The 20,967-nt window shown below is 38.8% G+C and overlaps 1 pseudogene; it reads left to right on the forward strand.

Annotated features, from left to right (window-relative positions):
* LOC120790173 overlaps positions 1-19,372 on the forward strand; it is a 111,362-nt pseudogene extending 91,990 nt beyond the window's left edge.
* Positions 19,373-20,967: the final 1,595 nt, after the last annotated feature.

Here is a 20,967-nt window from a genome sequence, read left to right on the forward strand (position 1 = left end):
ATAGTGTCCATGGCAAGACAGCACAGAGGAAGCTTTTCCAAAAATCACTGCACACCTACAGAATGCCAAAGAGAACCTTGGCACACCACAACGGTACTCGGAAAAGGTTTTATGGACTGATGAAACTAAGGTTGAATTATTTGAGAGGAACACAGAGGACTACGTATGGTGTAAAAAGGACACTGCATACCAACATGAAATCCTCATCCCAGTGGTGAAGCACAGTGCATCAATATTTCGGACTGCTTTGCTACGTCTGGGCTGGACAGCTCACCATCACTGAGGGAAACATGAATTCTGAAGTTTATCAAGGTATTTTATAGGATAATGTCAGGATGGCTGTCTGCCAGCTAAAATTCAGTATGAGTTGGGTGATGCAACAGGAAAATAATCCAAATCATCCAACAAATCTACTGAAGAATGACTACTACACTACTACTACATAGATACGTATATTTATATATACATACATATATATATACATACATACATACATATACATATATATACATACATACACACGTGTGTGTGTGTGTGTATACACACATATATACACAAAATTTTATATATATAAAATATTATATCAATTAATTAATTAATACTGTGGCATCCAAAAGTCTAATTAATCTACTAACTAATTAGTAATTAATAATTATTGAAAAAAACAAACAAAAAAAAACAAGTCCTTCTGGGGCCTCTTGCATTATGAAGGACAGGTGAACCCAAACGCAGGACACGTACTCATTGCTCAGATGAATAAGAGAAGGCTGTACTTGAATTGGGGAAGAAAAGTGGAATTAGGGCTCTGGTAGCATGGAGAGCAGGTGGCTGTTGGGGAAGAGTTTAATGAGGGATGAGCCAGGGCAGCGAGTGGGTCTGCATAACTGACTTGGCAAGCTGGGGAGTGAATTAGGTAGTGGGCGGGCAGGTTGATTTGAGATGGGAGCAAAGGCATGGAGGGCAATGCTTGAAATTCCAGCTGAAAGAGAATGAGCAGGGAATAAAGCAGGGAAGCAAGCAGGGGAGGAGGTGGGTTATGGAGGCTGGAGATCGGTGATGCGAAGCTGGCTGGTGGAGAGCGTGCCAGGCAGAGTTATGAGTGGGTAACTTGGCAAGCATGCAGTCATCCTGGGTACAAGGAACCTGCGCTACCAAACTGGCTGAAACAATAATCTGGCAAAGAGTGGATGAAGAACCGGGGTAGATATACTGCAGCTCTGATGAGTATATGGATGGCAGATGTGCAAGCTGATTGACAATCAGATAGCTGGTAGAGAGGAGTACCATCTCCAAAACAGACAAACATATATATACACACACACGAACATAGAGAAAGACAGACAGGGGAGGATGAGTAACACAGGGGAAAGACTGCCGTCACGGCCCAGACTGTGACACCTCGTCATAATTTAGATGTCTATGAGTTGTTTCTGTTCCAAAAAAGAGACATATTCCTTCAAAACTTTGAACATGCTGTCATTTAAAAATACAGTTCAACAACCAACAAGGTAAAATCATCCAATATTTTACAAAAAAAGGAAATGATTAGAGAAAATTCAAAAAGATGAGGACAAATCTGTCCAGCAGAAATTTGTTTTTTCTTCCAACCAAAGCTTAAAAACCTCTCAGTATTAACAAACTAAAAATATGTATATATATTTTATCATATTTTCTTCAGAATGAGTTCTTTTCATTTTTGATTTGCTGACATTCTTTTCTTTGCTTTTACTTCAGTAGGAATTTGAATGCAGAACTGTTTTTTGTACTAGAGTATTTTTACATTAATTTAATGATACCTTTACTTCAGTAAAGACTCTGAACTTTTCCCATCACTGTTAAAAAGTACCTATTATGCAGAATTTCCCAATCTTATTGTTTTATTATTACATTTATTATAGCGTAGTATTATTATTTCTGATACATTGCCAAGTAAGCAGCATTATAACATTGTAGTTTGACAAGGTAGAGCTAATTCTAACTCATTTATATACTATTGCTATTTGGTTGGTTGGTAGATTGATCGATTAAAATGCATCATTTATAATCGACAGATTATACTGTGTTTTGTGTATGAAAACACTTGATCTGCAAAGTAGCTACTTTAAATTAAATATAAAATATTTTCCTCTGAAAGTAAAGTACAAGCACCTTAGAATACATTTAGTTACTTTTCACTACTGCCCGTTGTAATTAAACCTGCATTGTTATGTGATTAAACTCAATCCAAGGGATGCAAGGAAAAACTGCTCTAAATTTATCGAGTATTTAAAGTACGTGTTTGGTATTGCACACTGATAACTTATGAAATCAAGAAGTGTTTTTACTTAACTTGTGATACTGTGATAATATTGTGTCATTGCTATGTGTGTGCTTTTACAGTAAATAAACAAAACTCTACCAATTCATATGTATGTTGTATCACAACAGAAGCAAAAAATTAAAGATGAAAAAGATCAAAATGTAAAACAATTATACACACTAATAGGCAGCTGTTTAACTTAACCAAACTGCATCAGTGAGTCTCTCCAAAGTTCACAGGCAGCAGGAACCAGGACTAATGTCGACAGGCTAATAGGTTAACATGCTAACAAGCCAAGTGTATTGGTCTGGCGAGCCCCGAAGCTTCCAAGTGTCTTCAGCTTTTGTCATTGTCGGACTTTAGAGAAAAAGGACATGACAATTTCCAGGGAGCAGAATTTACAGTGTAAACTCGATTAGTTTCAAACTCGCAAAAATACCAGTGGAAAATATAAGATTGTTCATTTTGGGCCAACACTGCTCACGTGCAAACCTGCTTAATAACACTGTAGTATAGTATGTAGCTGCTTCAACAATAAACTACGTTTAGTTAATAAGATTATTTTTCTTAGCACAACATCTTATTTGTATTTTTTCCACCAAAATATCAACAACTCGCTTTGCACTGCCTCATTTGCATGAACCTATCACCTTTTTGGGCCTTTCTTCCAACCTGTGCACTTTGTGCTCTGCCCTTAGCACCGAAATAATCTCCGAAACCCTGGTAGTGAAGATCAATTGGTCGTATTTTTTTATTTAAATGTAATTTTCAAAAGGAAAACCCAACAGAGTAGAATGAAGCAGTTAAGTATGCTCCAGAGTCCTCTTTATCCCTCCGTCTGTTTCTCTCCATGTCTCTGGTCAACAGCATGTGCTGATGCTGGGAAGATATTAAATGCAAGATAAAACAGGGAAACGAATGTTGTAACTGCGCCTGAAGGCTCTATGAAAATGACAGATAGACTTTCATCATATGGTAGAACTCTTCTCTGCCCTGAAATGCTCAGTAAACTCTACAAACTTTTGATGTGAGAATGTGACAGTATAAAATGGGATCGGAGCTGGTCTATGAGAAGACATACAGCGTGTGGATGGCTGTTGAGACGGCCTGATTGGATCGTATCTTGATGGCCCATAGCTAGTCTGAATAAATGATGGCAGTTATTATGTACCGTACTTTAATTCTGAGTGTTATTCTTTTGACTTTTTTTCCTTTTATTTATGATGTGTCTTACCTGACTTTTGTCCATCCATTGTTACCAGCCATTGTGAGACAGGAACATAACAGGTTGGTCTAGGTGATAAAGTGGTTCAGTAATCACACCAAATAACAAAAAATACAATAAATCTGGACATAGCTACGATGTTGCCAATCATTGTACCAATAGGCTTGTTCGAGGTGAGCCAGGGCTGTGCAGAATTGATCACTGGTAATTGTTGCACAATATATGCCACTTAGATCAAATGCATAAGATCAAGCTGACTACAGTTTTTGAACCCAGGTGCTGCAGTTGCTCTCCATCGACTGCGAAATGTCAGGGCAGGGTGGGAAATGCCTGGCTCTCACCTGATCTAAGAGATGAGTGGATAAATGTTGGCTGAACATGACATTTTTATAGAAACCTTTAATTTCTTGTTTAATTGGAAAGATGTTGTTTATATTAGTTGGTTTATTCTATTAACAAAATAAATGTTGTATGATATGAGGATCCTGAAAATGAACATCTCATCTGTCAGATACGCAGACTGTCAGGGCTTAACAGTCTTAATATCTAGCTCAATAATCAAAGCTATTGTGTTTTTCTGTTGTTTTTCTGAATGGTAATAAAACTTTCAAATATAACTGATATTAAAAAGAATAATAAAAAGACAAATGGCCCTTCATTCAACGACAAGTGCAAAGTGGGAAGTCTTGGGTGCATGGACTGTGTGGGCATCTCCAGATGCACCTGCTATTTTGGATCATTCAGGTGCAGCAGCATGAGGTGCAAGAGTGCAAGGTAAATTGGGAAAAAATACACTCTCAACCAGTCACATCACTGGTCTAATCGCTCTGAAACAGCTGAGCCAATCACAGTAACGCATAACAACAACAGAACAACAAATGGAAAGGAAAGGAAATCATATTGTTGTCTGAATGGTACAGCGCGGTACATATGTTTTTATGTAATCTAAACTGATGTTAGAAATAAATAATAAGAAATGTTGATTAAGCTGTTTATATATATGTTCATCAACCTGATGCTATTTCAGTTTTAATATTACTGTAGCTCATGGCACATCATATCATAAAATGTGACACAACAGCGTTTCCATCGTGATGCATTTCAAGAAATAACCATGAAATGCCACTTTGCTAAAAAGAAAGCTGGAAATCAGGCAAGACTGTAATCCAACGTTTCCTACATAAACAGATAAATATCAAGTTATAACACCCTCTACAGACTAATTTCTGGAGAGGGTGTGGTGTGTGGCTATTTTGTAGAGGCCTTGTGACATTTTCAGTTGATTTATTCTTTACACGCACTAGATGGCCATACTTTTCAAAGCAGATGCTGCAGATTTATCAACATATAGTGTGTGTCCTGCTGCCTTCAGATGGCTACAGAGATTTAATGAAATAAACGAGAGGTTTTTCATTCAGTATGAAGCAGCTGTGAACAACAGATACCGTAAGAATCACTAATAATTATTACAGGCTTTTCTTTTTTAAATGCTGATTTAAACACATCAACTGGCCAGGAGTGTTTTATTTAATTGATCATATTTACATTTTAAACATAATTTCTTTATTTCTGTGCATTTATTCCAGGTAGTTAGTTTGCTGTTGTTAACAAAATCATCATATTGGCAAATCAGATTGATTTTGCATCACAAACAGTAGTGGTTCTGACACGTCTATTCTCAGCATGAAGTCTAAAACACATTTTCCACCAAAATGCCAACAGCTCTTTTGGCACTGCCTAATCTCAAAATTGTCATCAGACTGGTGCTTGCACTGGTTGTTGCACTGAGAAGGAAATATGGTCATCAGCATGATAACATGTTCACAATGACAATGCCAGAGAAAGTACATTTGTGTTCATTGACTATGTCCATATTTAGTATGTGGTCAAAAATGTAGATTTTTTACCAACATGTTGAAGAATTGCATGTTGGGAGTGACATATACAGTTAGGTACATAAGTATTTGGAAAGTGACACTATATTCAATAGCCATCACAAAGTGATTGGCATTTAGACTTCCAGCTTTAATTCAAGGGGTTTAACATAACTATTGCATTAACTGTTTATGAAATCAGCCTATATTTATTTATTTTTTTTTTTTTAAGAAGAGAATGTTAGAAACCTCTACAGGCTTTTAAGTCACACCATACTTGAGTTACTTGATTAGATGGAAGATGATATGGAGCCAAAAAACAAAATTAAGTCACACTTCCTTGCACTACCAAAACTCCTTTCCACCCAGTATAACCGTCCTGTTCCTGTGTTTGGTGACCCAGTCATTCCATGATTTATCTTTTTCCCAACTGTTGCATGGACAGTCCACATATTAAATTCCTGATGGATTGACATGCCCTTATGGAAACCTAAAATGGATTTTATAGTATCGCCAATTTCTAAAATCTGCTTAGTGCAATTGCCTGCACTCATGTCCAGATTGTATCCCCATCAGCAAATGAGCACAAATACTGAAATACATTCCAGCAGGTTCCAGGCCTTCATGTGGGAAATTGCAGAGGTGATAGAAGAGCCACCACAAGAATACACGCTCCCTCTCCCATCATGTTAGGGGCCTGATCACTGCGCTTCTGTTTTGAGTGACACTCAAATTGAAGTGCCAGTGATGTCTTGGAAAGGGCCACTCACAGGTGAGGATCTGAGGTGAAAGAAAATAAAAATTGCAACCACTCTGGGATGTACTCTTCTCCAATATCATTCCATGTTGGCAATCTCCATGACCAGCCAGCTGTAGCCATATATACTATGTATGTTTTGAGTGTAATTGTAGATTTGCAGTCTTCCACAATGTAATGTTTAAAATGAATACTGAATCAGAATATCTCCCTGTATGAAAGTTAGGTAATACTGCTGATACAACAATAAACCAACACCCCAATCTGCACTCTCTGGTGAAAGACATCTAGCATAGTAGAAGAACAAAACATTTTGAATGAAACTGAAACTGATTTGTTAACCACTCTTATAAACTCATATTATACCAGGCTGTGAATTTAACCACAAGGGGGAATTAACTTTCAGATAGCGTTTCCTTGCATTTGTCATTCGGAGCAGAAGCATAAATTCAGGTATGTTTGATTTCAGTTAAGCCTAAGCAAGACATGGACAGCTGTTGACATGCATGCAGAGAGCGGACGTACATGCACATCTATACACACTACAGGTCTGGTCTAACCAGTTATTTAGCCAACATGACCAACATAACATGACAGATTCAGAAAAATAAAATGGTGTGTGCAAGTGCTTAACGAGATTAGGACAGAGGATTGGAATATAGCATATTCTGTACATACAGTGCATGAAACAAGCATCCAGTTTGTTTATCAAGCACATGCTTTGTTGGTGCGCTTATTGTCTGTATCAAGGCCCCAGGAATGGAGCAGGGTTATTTTGGCATAGTGGCCACATTTGGTATTTCAACCTCCACATTCAACGCTCATTGCCCCAAACACCTATAAAATGGTGAATAATTTTCGTGTCGCAACCCCCCGAGGAATTTTTTTTTTTTTTTTTTTAATCAGATTTTGTCCAATAACATTTGATAAGTCTAGCAGAAACATATGATTAACTTATTTTATCCCATTCATGTATGTAGGGAGCCAACAGGAGGTCAGCCAGCTCAGCCAGTGGAAGTCTCCCAGACATACTTGCTCTTAACTGGCTCAGCTGAAGGACTCTAGCACACGTTCTCAATGGGCCGGAAAACCCAGAAGCCGGTCGTCAATACTACAAAGGACTGTTTGAAGGTTAAGTTTAGAATTAGGTTTAGGTCAGGGTAAGGGTAAGACTTAGGTTTAGGAATTTTTTTGAGATGGTTAGGGTAAGAGGCTAAGAAATGCATTACATGAATTAGAGTCCCCACTAGTATGGAAAGACAAAGTTGTATGTATGACAGAAAGAGAGAACAATGTTGTGACACTCACTTTGAAAATCATACTGTTATTAATATGAGCACTAGGGAAAAGGGACATATGTAAACGGAAATAGGAACAGATTTCCAAACTCTAATTGCATTTGCCAACATAGAAACCAGCAACATCCACTACATTCAGTGGTGTAGTACAAATATTTGGGCCTCATACATATTAAGCCTTGATGGGCCATGTTGCCCTTTTAATATATCCATTTACACTACTGTGCAAATATCTGAATCAGAAATGACCACCATGCATATGTGGTGGTCATTAGGGTAATTAATAATAATATAATAATAATATATATATATATATATATATATATATATATATACATATATCATTATTTCTGTCCTGTTTACCTCATTCTGGCCCCATACACTGACAAAGGATTACTGTATCTCTGTATTCCATAATAAAATACAACAAAATAATAATAATTTCAATCAAATCATGTTTTATTTGCACATTAAAGGTGAATTAAATTTTCCAACAAGTCCTAGCTTAGTCATAACTAGCATAATATGACAAAAATATACGATAAGATTGCCCCAGTATTAAAACTAAAAACAGGGGAACCTGCTAACACTCTCAAACTGATTGACTGGTCTTAATACAGAGTCATGTTAAATAATAACTGTGCTGTGGGAGAGAACTAATCCTTTTGTACCTTTCAGAGGGTGGAGGCCTTAATAGTGTTTTAGATACAACAGATAGTCTGTCAAACATTTTATTTGGGTAACAATAATAATAGTTTACTTACAAAATACTGCTTATAAAAAAAAAAAAAAAAAAAACTTTTTTCAAGCATGGGCCAGCCCCATGTTGGGGTTCTATGTACTTAGTTCCACTATTCCCCTAACTACAATACCCCTGACTATGACACTGCTTGTATGAATTTAATTTCTTCATCTAGATATTATGTATTAATTTCAACCTCTAGCCAAACATACACTACATCCTTCTGTAGGGTTGTGGCAATGTGGACCACATGAAAAGGACACCACTCCATGTCCTTGTTATCTGTGCTAGCAGAGTGGCTCTAGAGATGATAATGCCAATCTGTCTGTCTGCTTTGCCATGAAATTTTGTACAGACATGCAGGATCCCTAGAGGATGAATCCTACTGACTGAAGTGATCCCCTGACTTTTTCTCTTACGCCCAAAAGAGGCTGACATTTATGATCTTGAGTGGCGTGTCCTGACAACTATTGGATGGATTGCAATGAAATTTGGTAGACCTTCATGTCCCCTTCAGGATGAATTATAATTACATTGGTAGTCTACTAACTTTTCATCTAGTACCATCATCATGTCAAAAACATTTTTCATTACTTTGGTTTATGAACAAATTATATGATGCTAAACACAGTGTGATCATATTTTCTGAGGTTAGAATTTAGCTCAAAGCACCGCTGTGCTTGAGTACAGCATCACAAAACTGCTAACATGGCTGGAACACTTAGACTTGTTAATGAAGAATCAAATGTTCTTCCAACAGGAATACAGTTTGCTAAAGGACTGCACAGGGAGCACACCAACCAATATCAGACCACCTCATTCAATTGTACATGTGTGCGTCCCACACCCAAGTTTGGAACAACGCTTTCGTATAAACAACATTTTAGGCAAACTGTGTCAGATTTCATACTAAACTGCTGAAGAGAAAATGCCCTTAGGCATTGTTATAGCGCTATGTATTTGTTTTGAAACTGGTGTGCTCATGTCGCTATACCCGCTTAAATCATGCGGTTTGTAACTGCCAAAATCTGATCAAGTCAGTCAAGTCAATACCTTGTTTGATTTACAGGGATGCTGTTTCAGATCATGTTCAGACATGCATAAGATTAGGTGTCCAGATGTGAGAAGAGGCCTGTGTATTTTTCCATCTTTAAATTGGAGGAACGTGACAGTTTAGTTAATGCACTGGGCAAAAAGCCAAGCATTGGCTTGGAATACACTGACTGCACAGCTAGGTGTTTGCTGTCAGTGTGTGTTTCTGTCTGTGATAAACTAATTAATGAAAGTACAAACTGGAATATATTTACAAACTATACACTTTTGGAGGAGGCAGGAGAAAATCTGAAATGACAGTTACACCAGTAAGTCTCCCTCCTACCTGCCTGTCTCTCTGACCTAAAATTAACTGCCTACCAGAAAAAGGAAAATTCATTATTTGAGAGTTCAGTTCAAATACATGGCAGTAGCATCCAACTAGGGGCTACTTTCTCTGCCTGGCCCATTCTTCATACATCTGTGACTAACTCATTGAGACATAACATTTCTTGTCATGCATATTCACTGGGCATCAATCTAAACTATCCTCTCACTCTAATGCTGCCCCCCACTGCTAACAGAAATAGGGCTTTATCAATACCAATGAGAGAAAACCCAAGAAATCCTCAGGGGGGATGCTTCATGTGTTTTAAGCTTTCCTTTTCCTCTCCCTTTCTTCATTCCTCTTCCCCCTCTTACTTTCACTCCAAATTCCATTAGACACTTTGAAAATTTTATGTTTTGTTCAGGCATTTAGGGACTAAAGTTTAGACAGAGGCACTACTTAATGACGCAAATGGTCTGAGGTTTAGTTTGGGTGAACAGTTGGGCAAAATAATTATTCTTTCTGCTAAAGTCAGCTGAATAAAGCACCTTCCCCTTGTGTATCCAGATGTAGCTGCATATTGTTAAGAATGTAATGTATATGCTTGAATTATATATTCCAACAGTAAGCATTTCAACTGCAGTTTCAGCTGCTGCTCGCACAAATGCTGATCCCTAATTACACATATCCATTAGGCACATCTTAATTCAAACCTTAAAGGCTGCCACATGTAACCCTGTGTGCAACTAAAATGTTGCTACTTTTCAAGACGATGTAACAATCAAATTAATAATTGCAGATATCACCGGTTTACATTTGCTGACCCAATTCACCATCTGAAAGGAGTTGGATACAAGAAAACTTAAGTTTGACTGGTATGGTACTGGTGGAGATAAGTTTCAACTTGTTGTGTATATAGTTCATTTTTGATATCATGGATACATTTTGGATATTTACAGAGCCACACTAGGTTGGGGCTGAGATAGCTGAGAAAAAAAAGAGCCATATGTAAATCTGTACTCTCAGTTTATGGTTTATAAACCATACTCTCAGTTTACAAATCAAGTTATAATCTGTTTTGCAATTCATGCCAACAGTTTATTGCAAATCCGTGCACACAGATTATGAGTCAGAGGGCACAGTTTATAAACCGTAAAGTAAGAGTACAGATAGCTCTTTTTTGTCTTCTCAGCTGACCGAAGGGGGGCTCTGTATATAACTGTTGGTTAAAGTTCATCTTAACCTGCTGTTTTGAAGAATGCTGGGATTTCCTCGTGTAGTCTTTTTCTATCATTTACTTGTTTCACCTCTTAATGAACTATTGGTTTACCCTGATGAGGACAACTGTGGTTGTCACCTATTGTCAATTATCTGTGGGTGTTCTTGGACCTCCGGCCTCAGGAGGCAGTAATGAACTTACTCATGGCTTGGCACACCACAATGAGGCGGAGAAGGCACTGCGCTAGAAAACTTACCTACACATGCGTGGCCAAGCAACACAGAGGTGAGATTTATGCTTTGTATGAAGTGTTTTCAAACAGTATTTTTAAGTTTTACAAGAGAAAATACTTTAAGGATTAAGACCAGTGGTTGGTTTGGCAAATGCACACCTTGTAACCACCCAACTGGTGCTAGAGAGCAGCACACAGCTGCTTCCCAGAGGTCCCATTCAGGACTTCTGAATGGTCTAACTTTTTGGATGCTCACGCATGCCCTGTTTGTGAGTAGTAAACCTGTCCTTCATTACCTTTCTTATTCATTTACTCATCTACTCTTGAGTCAAAATGAAATACCTCTGATCCCTTAGATTTGATTATTAAAAGTTGTGTTATTTGAGACAAAGATACAAACTGAGTGAGACATTTTACAGTTTACGAATGTGGCCAAAAGTGTTGCTAACCTTACACCTTATTGAAACAATGCTCCGTTCTAACTGAAAAGTAAAATTAAAAGAAAATATAAGATCTATTGTCATACCTGCATGCTTTTGGTTTGCTATAGAATAAAACAAAGAAGCTGTGTAAAGAGCTGAATTCTTGCTTATTCTACAATGATCTTCTAAAATGGCCTGAACAAAATAACTTGTACTTATTAGAAGTGGTGATAGATAAGTGGATTGTAGAGATATTTCAATCAGACCATTGTCTTCAATTAGTATCATAGGTGTCTTCAAGTTTATAATCAGTCATTCAGCCCATTCAAATGGAAAAAAGTACTCGTTGTGCTGTTTGGTATCATTGTGTGCACCACATTGAACATGGATAAGAGAGAAAAAAGAAGAGAGTTTTCTGAGGAGATAAGGAAGAAAATGATTGGCAACCATGGTCAAGATAACAACTACAACACCATCTCCAAGCAGTTTGATGTTCTTGTGAACACAGCTGCTCATATTATAAAGAACTTTAAGGTCCATTGGATCCAACCTCAATGTGCCCGCAAGAGGAAAATCGAGCAAAATTGAACAGATGGATAGTTCAAGTGGTGGAAAAAAACAAGCAAAACTAGTAAACACACAAGCTGACCTCCAAGTTCAAGGTTACAAAAGTGTTCAGTTGCACAGTTCATCAATTTCTGAAAGTGGCATCAATGGAGGAAGACCCACGATGACCCCACTTTTCAATGAGAAACATCTAAAAGACCGACTGGAGCTTGCTAAAATACATGCCGACAAAACACAATACTCCTGAGAGAATACCCTTCGGTCGGATGAAAACATTTTTTGAGAATTTTGGTAAGTCACATCAGGTCTATCCTCACAGAAGAAAGAAATGAAACTTGGAAAGAATAGAACACCATCCCCACTGTGAAACATTGAGGAGGCTCACTTATGTTATGGTGTTGCTTTGCTGAGTCTGTCCCAGGGGGCTTTGAATTAGTTATAATATTTTAAATAATATGGTACATCAAAAAAACAAAAGTAATGTGTCTTTTCTATTAAATATGGAGTATATAACAGTGGATGCCAGTTACTTTTGTCAGTTTCCACAAGTGGAAGGGTACCAATAATATTTGCCATGTCTGTAAAAATGAACTTGTCAGTACTCTCTGTTGGACAAACCATATAATGGTGACACCATTTCTAAATTGCATCAAATCTGCTTGCTGCTTTGCTTTTCTATACTGCAATTTCTTGTTTCATGTACACTGATATGATATATCTGCAAGATTGATTTATCAGTCTATCCCTAGATCCAATCACTTAAATGCATCTTGCAAGAGACGAGTGAGGAGCGAGGAGTCTCCTAGAGCAGCTTAGTGATAGGAACCACAGGTGTATCTTATGTGGTTATGCCTCTTCAGTCTGAATCTGTTCATTGATTGATCAGCTGATCTGATGAGACAGTAAAAGGAGTGGTCACAAGTAGCAGGGCTGTTATGGACACAGCCTCACTATAATATTACAACCCTGTCTCCTAGAATTTTCGTTTCTGTTCAACTAAACTGCAATAGCAAATATATTACAAATATGTAAATTGCCGCCTGTATTATGTTCACAGGCAACATATTTTTGGCATTAATGAAGAGCTATATTTATTAATGGCAGTAGAGTTATCAGGAGGTGGTTAGGGCAGATGGAGGGTGGACAAAGCAAATGACTGTCACACCAGGGACCAGGTTTCACATCTACAATCCCATCTGTGTTTAGGGTTAGGCAACAAAAGCACTTTGGTTAAGGTTAGGGATAGATGGTGGTTTTGGTTTAATGTAAATAAACACGTTGTGTCTGAAGTAATTGTGAACTTCTTTCTGTATTAAACCATAATACGATCTTTCCCTAACCTTGCCTAAGTGCTGTGAGTGCCTAAGCATAACCATAAAACAGTTTATTAATGTTGTAGCCACTACCAGTGGATACTGTGCTGCAAGATCCAATACTTAGGTGGAAAACAAAAATATGTTGTCTGTGAACATTTTACAGATAAGTTAAGTATCAACGTATTTGCGACTTGGCAAATACATAAATTAACAACATATTAAATCCTCATAATGTTAATGGAAATATAATATGGCTCCAATTATGTGTCAGTTTAGTCATATAGAAACATCATTTTTAGTGGGCAGGGTTGAATATTAATTATATTGCATGATTTATAATACTGTAGATTAGACAAAATACCGGTGGAAACACGAGTAACAGCACCAATGGTGGATCTATAATTAGTTAATTTTATTCCTAAAAGGAAAAAAAAATACATGTGTAGGATCTGAATCAATAATCAGTCGTGATTCAAAATTAATGTTTCTTCATAAACCAAAGACTTTTCTTCTCTTTTCTTAGTTGCATTGCCTCAGGAATATGGCTTTTGATTTATGGTAGGTATCTGTTAAGAAAGACGGAGAGAGAAGAAGGCGAAGGAACGCAGTGATTGTGTGTGTGACTTCAATGGGTCCATAGTGTGCAGAAGGGCTCACACCTTAATGATAATTATCATTTTTTTCTTCATGTTGTCTTCTTATAGGGATGTAACAGTAAAATATTAAAAAAGGATGAGTGCTATCATGGTGAGATGAACTCCATTCCACTCTGGGGAGTTTTTGATTGTTTAATCCTATTTGCCTTGAGTCCTTTTCACCCATGAGCAGGTCAAACACCTCTCTGATGTGCTAAAAGTTGGTCTGTTTTTTTTGGAGAAAGGTCCTTTGTCTCTGTTTCCCGTCCATGTAATGGAATAATTATGGGAAGGCAGGAAGGGAGACTGTGGGAGGAGGAAACCCTCACCAGGTCCAGTTAGGCTAGGGCCCCTCCACCACACAGTTTTCGAATTAAGTTTAACATAGTAAATAATTAACTGAAGTCCACTGGGTATGATGTAGTAGATTTATTGCATATAGTCAAAAAGCATACAATAAACTGGGATGGTCCCGGGAACAACTGAACCAGAATTTGAAAGCATTCATATTTATAACTTTCTACCTGTCCTACCCTCGGTGGAGCTTACAACCTGACCCCTTCTCTGTTCCATTGTTTTTCTTTTTTAAGCACTTTGCTTGGTCTCGTAAATAATAGTGTAATGTCTTCTCCAACTCTTTATATAAAAAATAGTAAGTACATGAGTTCAAAAACAATGGTGTAACATCCATATCATTTGATTTAATAAAAAAATGATTAAATGATCATCTATCATTCAATTTATTATATTTAATAAAACTTAAAAGAAAATGAATTGTTACAAATGAGTGATGACGCTCTTTCTCCACCGCACTGTGTTTTCTCAACAGAGCACTGCGATTTACTGTGCCCACAGGTCAGGCTGACCTGAGTCTCAACAGACACACCCTGCACCTCAGATAAGAGCTGTATCCATCCTCAACTCACTATTTGACTATTGATAAATGTTTATATTGAATGATACATAAATAGGTAAATATTTCCTACTAGGCCTTTTTGGGTCCATAAACTCTGAAGGTCCTTATTAGGAACTCTGTAATAGCTTAGGGACTGAAGCCTGCCATGTCCGCTACTTTTGTTACTGACGTATGCGACTACATCATATCCATATATGTGTGGGTACCTAATCCTAAACAGTAACTCATGTTTTATCTAACTCACATTGTATCCCAGTTACCTCTGTCCCACTAAGAGAGACACAGGCTGTTTGTTATGGCTAGCTACCTTATCAGCACATTCATTGCTATCCTAGAAACATAAATATTCTTTATAGTGAGTGACATCTGAGTGTGACCTGTGTTGATACACTGCCTAATGTAAAGAAAAGAGACTTATTGAAAGAAAATAGACGTAAAGAAGGAAAATTCCCCCATAGTGGACTTAGTGTAAACAGAATTGTGGCGAGCCATGAACTGCTAATGACGTTCCCCTAACTCTGCGATAAACACATTGCATTTCCAATTATTTCATCACAATTAAAGCATAAGTAGTAACAGCAGGAAAGGTTTGGTTTATATAAGCAGTAACTTAACACAGCTCTGATACAACTGATCAAGATCAGTGGACAGTAATATAAGGCTGATATCTAAAATATAAACACAAACACAGCAGTAAAACTACAAACCACAAAGATTCAGGTAGAAGCTACAAAAGTACTGAGAACTTAATTGCTGAGAACACAGCTGAGGGGAAGAGACTGTCACAGGTCGGCTGTGGTCGGCCGAGCAGACCGTAGCAGAACGGCTCTGTGAAGCTACCCCTGCTGTGAGGTAGTGGAAATGCATGCTATCACGGCTTGGCTCGGCACAGCGGGGCTAAAGCGGACAAACCCGGAATAATGGAAAAACCCTATTAGAGTTATTGATAAATCCTTTTTTACCATACAGTAGCATCATATGTAGTTCATATTGACTTGTATTTATTAAAACTTGTGAGTGCTAGTCATACAATGTATATCGTGGCAGCATTGTTTCTGACAAATTACTTTTCTTCTGAAAAAATAGAAAACTCACCCCATACAGATTCTTACTGCTGTGGTGGCTGAATGTTCAGCTTAGTACCACTCAGCTGAGATTGGGGCATGAAAAAAATAAAACTTAATGAAAACACTGAATGGCCTTTTTTTCCAACAAGGGAGCAGAAAAAAACAAGCAAACCAAATTACTCTGTTTGTGCTTAGCACATATAACTCAAAATCAATATTCTTGTAAGTACTGCAAACTCTATCCCTGATGTGCAATTATGTAAGTCAAAAGCAATCATTGGGTAATTACCTGTATCCACTGTTCATACATGAACTTGAATTCAAAACAGACACTGTTTGGTCATTTTTACATTAGTTTGACTGTAAAACAGATTTAATACACTTCATAGAACAGACAGTACCCAGCCAAAAAATCTTCCAAAAGAGAAACAGATGCATCACAGAGGGTAGAAGGAGGACATACAGCGTCAAAGCAAACCTGACCAAATAGTAAAATTTTATTCCCATTTGGCACGATGTACATAGCGTGTTCTAAGATCTAAGAAAAGTTCAGGGCCGAGCACAAAAAAAGCAACAGCTGTATAATATAATCCAGTAACCAAAACAATCTATTAACACTGCAACAAATTCTACCTCTATGAATCCTATTATGTTCAGTTTTTGTTGAGATTGCCAAAGAGGTGTTGATTAAACTCTATGGTAATTTATGAGGCTATCGTTGGTGGTGGTACTGTACAGGATTATGCTGTAGGGTGGTCCAATTATTTTTCTTTTTTTTTAAGTATACCAATGTCACAGCCTCAATCCAAACTGTACACCGATCAGCCACAACATTAAAACTGATAACTGGTTTAAATGTTATAGCTCTTTGTGGTATAAAGTTAGGCCTATAAGTATTTGGACAGTGACAAAGTTCTCGTAATTTTGCCATCAAATTGTGATTGAAGTGTTGGCTTTCAGCTCTAATTAAAGGGGTTTAACAAAAACATAGAATTAACCATTTAGGAAGTGCAGCCATTAATATATAGTCCCTCATTTTCAGCAGCTCAAAAGTGACAACTGACTGACAATCAGTTTCATGGACAGGTGTGGCCGAAACCCTCATTATGACAAATTGAGCAAATAAAAGGTCTGGAGTTAATTCCAAATGTTGAATTTGTATTTGGCAACTGTTCATGAGAATCCTCACACAAGGTGCAAACTACTGGTAAAACTCAAGAGCAGAGAGTCCAGATTAGACTTTGCCAGAAAACATCTAAAGAAGCTTGCCCAGTTCTGGAACAAGACTCTTTGGACAGATGAAACCAAGATTAACTTGTACCAGAATGGTGGAAAGAGAAGACTATGGAGAAGAAATGTATAGGGCTATACTATTTGCTCAGTTTCAGCCAAATACTCCGAAACTGATAGGACGGTCCTTCACAGTACAAATAGATAATGACCCAAAATGTACTGCACACTGTGGGTTTGCTAACCCACAGTGTGGGTTAGTGTGGGTTAGCACCCTGTTCTCTCATTTTGTGAGAAAGAGACCCAACAAGATCAAGCACCTAATCCTGGAATATTACAATAATTTCAGGCTGAGGGTCACTTGTAGGTCAGGAACATCGGAGTGGTATTGGCTTGAAAAAGGAATAATAACGGGTTGTTCCATCTCTGTTATTGTTTTTGCCCTAACCATGAACATTATGGCCAAGTCAGCTGAGGCAGAATGCAAAGGCCCAGTAACCAACTCTGCCGTATGTCAGCCCCCAATAAGAGCATTTATGTATGACTTCCCCATCATGACAACATCAATCCCAGGGAGTAGTTGGATCCTAGAAGGATTTGATAAATTTATCACCTCGACAAGGATGACTTTCAAGCCCACCCAATCAAGATCCATGGTACTGAAGAAAGGAAAGATGGTCGACAGATTCTGCTTTTCACTATCTGAATCTGCCATCTCTTCCATCACAGAGCAACCAGTCAAGAGTCTGGGGAAGCTTTTTGACTCAAGTCTCTTAAACTCTGCTGCCATTCAAAAGTCCAACAAAGATCTTGAAACCTGGCTCACCGAGGTCGATAAGCCAGGCCGGCATGACAGATTCAAGGCCTGGATTTAGCATCATTCCATCTTGCCCCGAGTCATTTGGCCTCTGCTGGTTTACACTGTTCCAGTAACAACAGTTGAGCCCCTTGAGAAAAAGATCAGTGGTTTTCTCCACAACTGGCTGGGCCTTCCCGCAGCCTCAACTGTGCAGCACTGTACAGGACCAGTAACATCTTGCAGATCCCACTCAGTGGCCTCACTGAAGAGTTTATGGTGGACCGAACTAGAGAAGCTTTACAATACAGGGACTCCAGGGACCGGAAGATGTCATCAGCTGACCAGGGGAGAATAGGGAAGAAATGAAGAGGGGAGAAAGCAGTGGGTTTGTCAGAATCACGCCCAAGGCAAAAGGAACTAGTGGGTACCAGCACCACTGGCAGAGCAGGCTTAGGATACTGCGCAAAGACCCAGGTTGGCAAGGCCCAGGGCAAGGACAAGCACCATCTAATCCAGGAGGAAGTTTGAGCAGCCAAGGAGGACGAGCGAGTGAGCAAGACGGTGGGACTCAGGCAGCAGGCAGCAGATGATGAGTGGGAAGAGTATAGCACAGCATAGGATTACCTGGTCAAACATCATGCAGGCATCCTTCCATAGTCTCAGGTTCCTTTTCCAAGCCTTCTATGATGACCTACCGAGCCCAACAAACCTTCACATTTAGAGCAAGAGCAATGCACCATACCCTCTTTGCTCTGAAAGAGGATCCTTAGAACATCTTCTCAGTAGCTTCCCAAAGGCCCCCGGGGAAGGCCGCTATCGTTGGCGTCATGACCAGGTGCTCGAGGCGGTTGCTGAGAATATAGCTACAGCCATAAGCACCAGCAAACACCACCACACCTAGAAGAAGTCAATCACCTTTGTCAAAGCTGGAGAGGAACCCCTCCCACAGCCAAAAGCAAGGATGGGCCTGCTCTACAAGGCCTCTGACTAGCAGCTGCATGTCGATTTGGCCAAGCAGCCTAAGTTTCCATAGCACATCATAGCAACATCACTCCGACTCTACATGATTATCATGTCTGAGGTGACAAAACAACTGATCATGCTGGAACCCTCAATGCCTTGGGAAGAGCGTATTGAAGGAGCCCATGAGAGGAAACGTGCAATGTACCAGGGACTAGTAGAGAAGTGCCAGGATTGGGGCTGGATGACGCATTATGAGCCCATAGGGGTGGGCTTTAGAGGCTTTGCTGGACATTCACTTTGCATAGTCCTAAACCGCTTGGGCATCATGGGGGCTGAAAAGAAAAGGGCCATCGAATCCATGAGCGAAACCAAAGAGAAAGCCACCAGGTGGCTTTGGATCATGAGGGCTCATCCGCGTGCTGTTGCTGCTGTGACGCAAGTCGGGGCCTGATTCAACACCAGCTGGGTTGCCTGGGTGAGAGTGTCTGTTGTGAGACACGAAACACCCGAGGACCCCAGGTCACATCACTGATGATGTATCCCAGGGCATCAAGAATATGTATCTTTCATTTAATCTATAATAATATCATACAGGGGCCATTTCACTTCATAACAAGTAGTTTTACTTTTGGAAGTTTAGGTTCCATGAAGTACTTTTTTACTTTTACTTAAGTACAGTTTTGAGTGCTTAATTTTTACTTGTAATGGAGTATTTTACACTGTATTATTGCTACATTTACTTACGTTGAAGATCTCAACACTGCTTCCACCACTGTTGATGAGAAACATTAAACATTAAAGTTATGGTGTGTAAAACCAAAATAATGAAATGATGAGCTGAAAGACACTGAAAATGCCCCACAGAGCTCAGGGGAACTGCAGAGTAATTTGATAATTATCTGTGGGTTTGTCACTGCTCACAACCCTTTTCATAGTATACACATCCATTTGAACAATTGCTAATAAAAAAATATTGATTATAGCATCTGTAAGTTGAGAATTTCAAGTAACTTTCATTCATCCAATTGTTCGATTCAATGGTAAATGGTAAATACTCTGCAATTATATAGCACTTTTCTAGTCTGATCGACCACTCAAAGCACTTTACCTTACATGCCACATTCACCCATTCACACACAGTTATACCCACACACCACGCACATGTGCTTTTCTATAAATACACACACAAACACACACACACACACACACACACACACTCTCACACCGAATATACGTCAGGGGCAATTTGGGTATTTGGCCCAAGGACACTTCAACATGTGTACTGTAGGAACTGGGAATCAAACCACCGACCTTGATGACCCGCCCTACCTCCTGAGTCACAACCGCCCAATTGTCAATCAATTGTCTGAGATGACAACAGAAATATAAGGAGGCAATAATGCAAGGTTTTTTTTGTCCTTTGTAGACTGATCAGACCTGGGAAGAATCTCCTCATTCCCTTTTTTTTTGTTTTATTTTATTGTTCTTCTTGGTGAAAATTAAGTGATAAATTAATTACAATGCTCTTAATAGGGAGAAAGAAGTGAAGTGAATAACATTGATCATCTCTTTACTATGCACTATACCACCCCCCCACCAAGATGCAATACCATGTTCCACCTCCACAACAGAAAATAAAATAATTCTTGACACCATTGAATCCTTTAAGGTGGATATTAACTCTATCAAGCAAGAGATATGCGCTCAGTTTATGGAGGTAACAACCACTTTTCAGGGGGGAATTTACTTCACAACAAACCATAACCAAGGCTGCCATTAACCAACTACAGTCTACCCCAAAAACTCATGGCGTTACCCTGACAGAACTTGAGAAAAGTGCAATACACATTGGACCTAACGACTGATCTCCAGAAAGAAGTCACACAACTCTCTTCCCTAGTGAAAACCCTTAAAGACAGATGCAAATTCCTGGGATTCCACACATACAGAAACAATGTGCAGATCATGGGAAAACCAGGGGGAAAGAGGATCCAAATACCAAATCTCCCTGACTACTCCCTCTTGGTCTCCAAAGAAGTGGGCATC

The sequence above is a fragment of the Xiphias gladius genome, chromosome 5, assembly GCF_016859285.1.
Source record: "Xiphias gladius isolate SHS-SW01 ecotype Sanya breed wild chromosome 5, ASM1685928v1, whole genome shotgun sequence".
Taxonomy (NCBI): Eukaryota; Metazoa; Chordata; class Actinopteri; order Istiophoriformes; family Xiphiidae; genus Xiphias; species Xiphias gladius.